The following is a 9,615-nucleotide window of genomic DNA, read 5'->3' as shown; positions in this document are numbered from 1 at the left end:
GAAGCCAGCCCCCTGGCTCTCATCAGCCCCTACCAACTGGGGTGGGGAGAAGTGGCAAGTTTAGATGCCCCAAGTTTATCTTGGAGGGAGCCCAGCACTGTGCAAATGCAGAGGGCTGGGATTGCTATCTGAATCACGTCCCCTGCAGTTGGTTCTCCAGGACTTTGATTAGCCTTAATAATACATTATGCCTTGATAGCATCTTTCATCTGAGGATCTCAAAGTATGTTGCAAACTTTAATTAATCATGCCAGGCTCTGAGGTGTAATTTATCCCCATTTGAAAGATGGGGAAACTGAGGAAGAGAGGTGAAGTGAGTGGCCTGTGGTCACTTAGTAAGCCTGTTGCAGAACTGGGACTAGAACTCAGGAGTCCAGACTCCAAATTCTATGCTTTAACCACCAAACCTTCCCTCCTCTTATGCTGGGTGTGGGCCACCCCACATGCAATACAAGGATTCTGTGGACTTGAGCACCTAGCGTTCTCCTTGAATCCCAACAGTGCCTAGATGACAACAGGAATGGAGTTCTCGGTAGCAGCAAATGCGCCTGCTCCTAGCTCAGATTCACTGCACAGCTCCTGGGGTCCACTCTGTTCGTGGTTGTGGGGCAGCAAAGGACCCCCGCAGAGACCAGAGAATGTGGCATCGGCAGTGGCCGCACCAATCAGGAGAAGGAAAAAATGAAGGGGAAAAAATGAAGGCAGCTGAAAGAAATACAGCTCTGGAAGGTCGAAGGGCAGGACCACTCCAGAGCTAAAACTGCCTGACTAAAATTCCGACACATGAGGAGCCTGCATGATAATTAGGGCCAATTTATTCTTCCTGGTCATGGGGTCACTGTGACTTGTCATCATTTTTAGTAGAGTGATAAACTACCTGGAACCTGAGCTGTCAGGATAACACAGGAAATGTCCCATTAAAGGGGGAGCTTCTGAAGTGAGTGCTGCCACGGTCACTCCTATAAAACACCCATGGCCACAGGCCTGCCTAGTCACTGGTGCCAGACAGTGAAGCCTCCCAGGCAGACTTTTGTTACATCAGACTGAGGGAGGGATGGAGCTGCCGGGTAAACCAATAAACGGTCTATGATTTAAACACAGGCAGTTCTCAGCAGGGCCTTGCAAGGAACAGGAGAGACTAGCTCAGAGCAGTTAAATATGGAGAAGACCTAACTAACCATCCAGCCTGTTTCTCCTCAGTGTAGGACTGCTCCCTACAGTACAGAAAGGTTTTGTCCCGTCTAGTTTTCTATGTCCCGAGTGATGGGGCTCCCAACCAGCCCCTTAGCGAGCAGTACCCAAAACAATCTGTCTCTCTGATAGGAAGTTTTCCTTAATATTCAGCATAACCATTCCCATTCATAATTCCATTCTATCCCTCCGAATCACACACCTCTCCCTGCTTGCAGCCTACACCCTTCAGAGATTTTCAGCCTACTATCAGGTGTCTTGTCCTCCTCTCATTGCTTAGTCAGTTTAGACAGATTTAGTTCTCCATATTTTGATCTTTCCTCCTTTTTTTTGCCATTCACCTTTCTGTTTCCTTCACATGGGCATGGAGTGTCTTAGGCAGGAGGTTGGGCTGACAGTGCTTTCAGTGGCACACAGGAAATAACCCAGTGGCAGGGTCCAGTGGTGGTTAGACAGGTGAGCTTGAGAAGGAATCCAGTGAGATTTTGTGTGTGCATGAGGAGTTCCTTTCTGTTACTTTTCTTGAAGATTTCATCCCCTTCTTTACCAAGTGGGAGTGTTCACAGCACACCCACTGTCTGTCCGTGCAGCTCCCATACATAGTGCAAATAGACTCAGTGACCATCATACAAGGTGTAGAGTGATCTGGGGCTGGTTACACTTTGGATCCATTAGTCCCTCACTTGTAATGAACCTCCCCTTTAAAGAACCCAGCTCATGTGAAATTCCTGTTCAGAGACTGACACAGTGGCTGGGCACCCACTATGAGCAGTTCAATGTACAGGGCACTGGGGTGGGGAGGGCCTTAGCCACCCGGATCTGAACACATTGACATGTCTGGTTTGCTTCAGTTCTCATGGTGGCCCAGCTGATGTGCCAATACCCAGTGCCCAGGCCAGTGGAGCTCATACTTCCAGACTGAAAAGAACCTGGGGACCTGCATTTCAGTCTTCCTACCTAGCTGCATTACCCTGTATTACCTGGGGTTCAGGGCTCTGGGCTTATGGAGGCACATAGCCACCTCTCCCAAGGAAGAATAGCAAGAGCCTAGACACATAATCCATCCCTGGCAACAGCTGCACTAGGAAACAGATGTTCCCGGGTTCATTTCCCAGCCCAAGGGAGAGCATCTGTGTGCTGTGCTGAGAGCGAAACCCACTGCTTGGCGGGGGCACGGTGCAGCATACACCACCCAAAGCCTGCCTGCCCACGGCAGCCGCACCACACACAGGGCTTAGCCTCATCTCTAAATAAAGACTGAGGGGCAGTTTATAGTGCTCCAGCTCCAGCTCCACCCTCTTGTAGACAACATGCTCTACCTGGCAATCCATGAAGAAAAGTCTGGGCATGCTCAGTTCAGCATTGGTGCTTTTGTCAAGAGCCTAGTGTTGCTCTTATGACTTCCTTGAATGTAAGGTGTGGGCTCAGGTTGCAGCCGGGCCAGACCAGCTAACCCCTTCTCAGCCATGTTCAAATGCCCATGTCTGGGATAAGTTGCTCAGCCACGTGCCAGCTAGTACCTAGCACAGAATCGCAACCTCTTCATAATGACTTTATTGAATCTAAATCCAGAGCTTTATAGTTTAGGCCCATCTCTGTTATAAACAGATCAGAACTGAACAGTGATTTGGACCCAGGTCAGAAGAAGGAAAGGAAGAACATGACCAGGTCCCCGAGGTGTGATAAAAACCTTCTTATACCCCAAGCTCTCTGGCCCATCTGCCATCTTTGCATATAATCAGCTAGGAGTGTTCCTTTAAATAGCTGATGGTCGGTGTTATTTCTTGAGCTCTCTTAGCAGTTCTTCTCCTCTGCCAGGGAAGTGAACTTTCTCAGGCCTGGTCTACACTATGATTTTAGGTTGAATTTAGCAGCGTTACCTTGATTTAACCCTGCACCCGTCCACACGATGAAGCCCTTTTTTTCAACTTAAAGGGCTCTTAAAATTGATTTCTTTACTCCACCTCCAACGAGGGGATTAGCGCTGAAATCGGTCTTGCCGGGTCGAATTTGGGGTAGTGTGGACGCAATTCGATGGTATTGGCCTCTGGGAGCTATCCCAGAGTGCTCCATTGTGACCGCTCTGGACAGCGCTCTCAACTCAGATGCACTGGCCAGGTAGACAGGAAAAGTCCCACAAACATTTGAATTTAATTTCCTGTTTGGCCAGCGTTGCGAGTTGATCAGCACAGGTGACCATGCAGAGCTCATCAGCAGAGGTGACCACGGAGTCCCAGAATCACAAAAGAGCTCCAGCATGGACTGAACGGGAGGTACAGGATCTGATCGCTGTATGGGGAGACAAATCTGTGCTAGCTGAACTCCGTTCCAGTAAACGAAATGCCAAAACATTTGAAAAAGTCTCCAAGGGCATGAAGGACAGAGGCCATAACAAGGACTCGCGACAGTGCTGCATGAAAATTAAGGAGCTCAGGCAAGCCTACCAAAAAAACAGAGAGGCAAACGGCTGCTCCGGGTCACAGCCCCAAACATGCCTCTTCTATGATGAGCTGCATGCCATGCTAGGGGGTGCAGCCACCAGTACCCCAACCCTGTGCTTTGACTCCATCAGTGGAGTAGGACGCAACACGGAAGCGCGTTTTGGGGACGAGGAAGAAGATGATGAGGAGGTTGAAGATAGCTCACAGCAAGGAAGCATAGAAACCGGTTTCCCCAACAGCCAGGATCTGTTTCTCACCCTGGACCTAGGTAAGAAGCCTCGAACCCACCCAAGGTGGGCTCTCGGACCCTGTAGGCGGAGGAGAGACCTCCTTTGTAAATATTAGACATAGTTTAAAAGCAAGTGTGTTTAATGATTAATTTGCCCTGGCATTCATGGCCAGTACAGCTACTGTTAACGTGTCTGGGGATGGAGTGGAAATCCTCCAGGGACATCTCCATAAAGCTCTCCTGGATGTACTCCCAAAGCCTTTTCAAAAGGTTTCTGGGGAGGGAGAACTTATTCCGTCCTCCATGGTAGGACACTTTACCATGCCAGGCCAGTAGCACGTAGTCGGGAATCATTGCAGAACAAAGCATTGCAGCATATGGTCCCGGTGTTTGCTGGCATTCAAACAACATCCGTTCTTTATCTCTCTGTGTTATCCTCAGGAGAGTGATATCATTCCTGGTCACCTGGTTGAAATAGAGTGGTTTTATTAAGCGGACATTCAGAGGTGCCCATTCCTGCTGGGCAGTTTGCCTGTGGCTGAACAGAAATGTTCCCCGCTGTTAGCCACACAGTGAGGGAAGGGGTGAAGCCATCAAAATATGACCTTGTAATGAAAGCACATGTGCTATGTAATGTTAACAGCAAGGTTTACCATGAAAGAGCGTACCCATTGTTCTATAAAATGTGTCTTTTTAACTACCATTCTTCCTTTTTTTTTCTTCCACCAGCTGCATATATTTCTCCTTCCCAGAGGCTAGCGAAGATTAGAAGGTGAAAAATTGCACTCGGGATGAAACGTTCTCTGAGCTCATGCTGTCCTCCCACACTGACAGCACAGCATAATGCATGGAGGCAGACAATGTCTGAGTGCAGGGAAGCACAATATGAATGTGAGGCGAGGTGGTGGGCTGAAGAGAGTAAGTGGAGGTCTGAAGAGTGTAAGTTGTGGGCTGAAGATGAAAGGTGGCATCAGCTTGCTGACAGAAGGCGGGAGTCAATGCTCAGGCTTCTGGAGCATCAAACTCATATGCTCCAGTGTATGGTTGAGCTGCAGGAAAGGCAGCAGGAGCACAGACTGCCGATACAGCCCCTGTGTAACCAACAGCCCTCCTCCCCAAGTTCCATTGCCGCCTCACCCAGACACCCAAGAACGCAGTGGAGTGGGGGCCTCTGGCCACCCAGCCACTCCACCCCAGAGGATTGCCCAAGCAACAGAAGGCTGGCCTTTCAATAAGTTTTAAACTTTTTAAGTTTTAAAGTTTTAAAGTGCAATGTAGCCTTGTTCTTCCCTCCTCTCCCACCCCTCCCGGGCTACCTTGGCAGTTATCCCCCTATTTGTGTGATGAATTACTCATAGACTTTAAGATCAGAAGGGACCATTATGATCATCTAGTCTGACCTCCATGAATGTCTGAATGCATCTCCTGGGTGCTCGGCAGAAGATGGTGCAGTACGACTGGGGAATGACCTGGCTGAGTCACTCCAAGTCTGAATGCATGAATGTGAAGCAACAATGACTTTATTGCCTCTGCAAGCGGTGATCAAAGGGGAGAGGGGAGGGTGGTTAGCTTACAGGAAAGTAGAGTGAACCAAGCGGGGAAGCGGGGTTCATCAAGGAGAAACAAACTGAACTTTCACACCGTAGCCTGGTCAGTCATGAAATTGGTTTTTAAAGCTTCTCTGATGTGCACCGTGCCCTCCTATACTCTTCTAACTGCCCTGGTGTCTGGCTGTGCGTAATCAGTGGCCAGGCAATTTGCCTCAACCTCCCACCCTGCCATAAACATCTCCCCGTAACTCTCACAGATATTGTGGAGCACATAGCAAGCAGTAATAACAATGTGAATATTGGTTTTGGTGAGGTCTATCTGAGTCAGTAAACTGCCCCAGCGTGCTTTTAAACGTCCAAATGCACATTCTACCACCACTCTGCACTTGCACAGCCTATAGTTGAACAGCTCCTGACTACTGTCCAGGCTGCCTGTGTACGGCTTCATGAGCCATGGCATTAAGGGGTAGGCTGAGTCCCCAAGGATAACTATAGGCATTTCAACATCCCCAATGGTTATTTTCTGGTCTGGGAAGAAAGTCCCTTCCTGCAGCTTTTGAAACAGACTAGAGTTCCTGAAGATGTGAGCGTCATGTACCTTGCCCGGCCATCCCACATTGATGTGGTGAAACGTCACTTATGATCCACCAGTGCTTGCAGCACCATTGAAAAGTACCCCTTTCAGTTTATGTACTCACTGGCTTGGTGCTCCAGTGCCAAGATAGGGATATGGGTTCCGTCTATCACACCACCACAGTTAGGGAATCCCATTGCAGCAAAGCCATCCACTATGGCCTGCACATTTACCAGAGTCACTATCCTTGATATGAGCAGCTCTTTGATTGCGTTGGCTACTTGGATCACAGCAGCCCCCAGAGTAGATTTTCCCACTCCAAATTGATGCCCGACTGACTTGTCCTGTAGCTGTCTGGCATTGCAAGCTTCTAGAGGGCTATTGGCACTCGCTTCTCAACTGTGAGGGCTGCTCTCATCTTGGTATTCTGGTGCTTCAGGGCAGAGGAAAGCAAGTCACAAAGTTCCATGAAAGTGCCCTTACGCATGCGAAAGTTTTGCAGCCACTGGGAATCGTCCCAGACCTGCAACACTATGCAGTCCCACCAGTCTGCACTTGTTTCACGGGCCCAGAATCGGCGTTCCATGGCATGAACCTGCCCCATTACCACCATGATGTGCACATTGCCGGGGCCCGTACTTTGTGAGAAGTCTATGTCCATGTCTATATCCTCATCACTCTCGTCACTGTGCTGCCATTGCCTCCTCGCTGGTTTCGCTTTTGCAGGTACTGGTTCTGCATATACTGCAGGATAATGCGCGTAGTGTTTACAGTGCTCATAATTGCTGCGGTGATCTGAGCGGGCTCCATGTTCCCAGTGCTATAGCATCTGCATTGAAAAAAGGCGCGAAACGATGGTCTGCCGTTGCTCTGATGGAGGGAGGGGCGACTGACGACATGGCTTACAGGGAATTAAAATCAACAAAGGGGATGGCTTTGCATCAAGGAGAAACACAAACAACTGTCACACAGGCTGTTGATTTCAAGGAGGGGGGTGGAGCAAATGAATACAAATGAATACAAAACAAATCTGGTCTATTTCTTGTTTTGATCCACTCCATCTATCTTAGATCTCACATCTTAGGCTGGCAGCAGACATCATCTCCTGGGTGCTCGGCAGAAGATGGTGCAGTACGACTGGGGAATGACCTGGCTGAGTCACTCCCATGTCTGCCCAGGCACCCCTGACCAACCTCACTGAGGTTGGTTAAAAGAGCACCCAGGAATACGACAACGACAGCTACCAGTCGTAATGCACCATCTGCTGCCAAAAGGCAATGAGCTTCTGCTGTGTAGCAATGCAGTCCCACATCTGCCAGCACCCAGGAGACGTATGGTGACGGTGAGCTGAGCGGGCTCCATGCTTGCTGTGGTATGGCATCTGCACAGGTAACCCAGGAAAAAAGGCACGAAACGATTGTCTGCCATTGCTTTCACGGAGGGAGGGAGGGAGAGGGGGGGCCTGATGACATGTACCCAGAACCACCCACGACACTGTTTTTGTCCCATCAGGCATTGGGATTTCAACCCAGAATTCCAATGGGCGGCGGAAACTGTGGGAACTGTGGGATAGCTACTCACAGCTACCCACAGTGAAACGCTCCGGAAGTCGATGCTAGCCTCGGTACTGTGGATGCAGTCCGCCAAGTTAATGCACTTAGAGCATTTTGTGTGGGGACACACACAATCGACTATATAAAAATGATTTCTAAAAAAAGACTTCTATAAATTTGACCTAATTTCATAGTGTAGACATACCCTCAGAGACATAAACAAATACAGGTATTCCATCATCTCCTTGGTATGTACTATATGGGCTTGTGCATGCCCATTGTGTGGTGCTGCAAGGAATGTATCTGGCCTGATCATGTCCCTTTATGGTGTTTGTGTGTATGTGTGTACACATGTGGGCATGTTACTGCACCGTTAATAGGTAGGATTTGGCTCTGAGCTGGCTGAGCTTTGTTAGCTCAGCAGAAGGGATCTGCGGTTTGAAGAGCTGCAGGAGGTTGTAAGTTTCATTCCTGAAGACCCCTGCATGCAGTTAGCTGACACTTTTAGTGTGTGTGTGTGTATCCGCTGTGAATTGTTACACCAACAACTCCCCTACAATTCAAGTGCCCTTAGGCTGTGTGAACATATAAGAAGTTATTCGTGTACATTTATTCAAATAAGATTCCTGAGGTCACTTTGATGTTACTTGTGATCTTTTAAATTTATTTTCCACAAATGCTCATATGGGGGCATTTTTGTTCAGGAGAAATATTCTCTGAAAGCAAGAGACACATGTGCCTTTGTGTGCATGTGGCAGTGAGTTGTATGAGTCCTTGTAGAAGGGTTATACCAAAACCCCCAATGGAAGTAACTTCTTCAAGCACCTCCTCCACCGTTAATAAAAGTTTCATTCATCCAAACTAGGGACAGAAACAAACTCATGTGACTAAAGTGACCAATCACACAGTACCAATAATGAATGATGAGTCATTGAGTGTATACAGCAAATATTCTGCAAGCAGAATTGGGCTGAGACAGGGTCCCAGGAAAAACCATTTCAAATCACCAAGAATTTCATTAAAAAATCACAGCTCGCAAATGGGAAAAGTGAAATTCATCAGATACATTATTTGTTCACCCAGGTCCAAGTGAAGAGGCTGAAGTTACTTGTGCGTGCTCCCTCTCTCTCTGAAGTGCAATAGCTAACGGATACCTCAGTCACAGTCCTTAGCTAATCTTTCCTTCATGCACATGCTGCTGTCATCCTATAAAAAGGGAAGGGGAGAGATGGGAGCTGCTGTCTGTATGATTGAAAACTAATTCCTTGCATCACTCAAAGCATCCTCCAGGCTCAGGTATGGCTGTTCCTTGCTTGGAGAAAGCCCCAACTCTGCAGTCAGTCGCTGGGTGGTCTGCCTCTTAATTACAGGGTTAATGTGATGTTACTATCAGGAGAAGTTTCTTAACCTGATAATAAGTAGGAAGCAGCTGTAGCTTGGGAAATGTAATAATTGCACAGCGGAGCGATCTAATTATAAGGTGTGTAGCAACTGCCTCCATGTTTACTTAGTGGAGCACGAATTCCCTCCAAAGCAGCAGCCACAGCACACTCCATTTCTTGCAAGGGAGAGTAACTGTATGGGGGAAGCCAATTCATGGTGGGGAAGGCAAGTCATGGCTTGTTTCTCTTGGGGCCTACATGCTAGGGCTTGAACTGAGGCTAGAACTGACTTTGTACCCAGGAGAGATTTGTCCTGTGTATACTCCCCTGGCAGCACCCAACCAGCAGCTAGACCTCACTATATAATTTCAGCTGGGGCATTAGAAAGCAGTAGGGATGGGAACCTGCCTTATCCAGGATCTGTGAGCCCAGCACAGAGAGCTTCAGACTTGGACCAGGAGCCCAACTCAGGTTCCTGCCAGTGCACAGCTGAGCATCAACCAGATTGCTGGACCTGTAGTCTGCACAGCACTCCCACTAGGATGGGGAGTTGAAGCAGATGCTGCCACACACCACTGTGCACAGCCCTGGAGGCAGGAGATAGGGGAGATCAGAGCACGAGTCCCATTCTAACTCAGCTCCAAGCCCTGTCATTCTGTACGGTAGATGCAGGACAAGTCAGATGGGCTGCGTAG

Source organism: Mauremys mutica, chromosome 9 (assembly GCF_020497125.1).
Source record: "Mauremys mutica isolate MM-2020 ecotype Southern chromosome 9, ASM2049712v1, whole genome shotgun sequence".
In the NCBI taxonomy this organism is placed as follows: Eukaryota; Metazoa; Chordata; order Testudines; family Geoemydidae; genus Mauremys; species Mauremys mutica.
The sequence above is the reverse complement of the archived record's forward strand: the minus strand, read 5'-3'. Positions refer to the sequence as shown.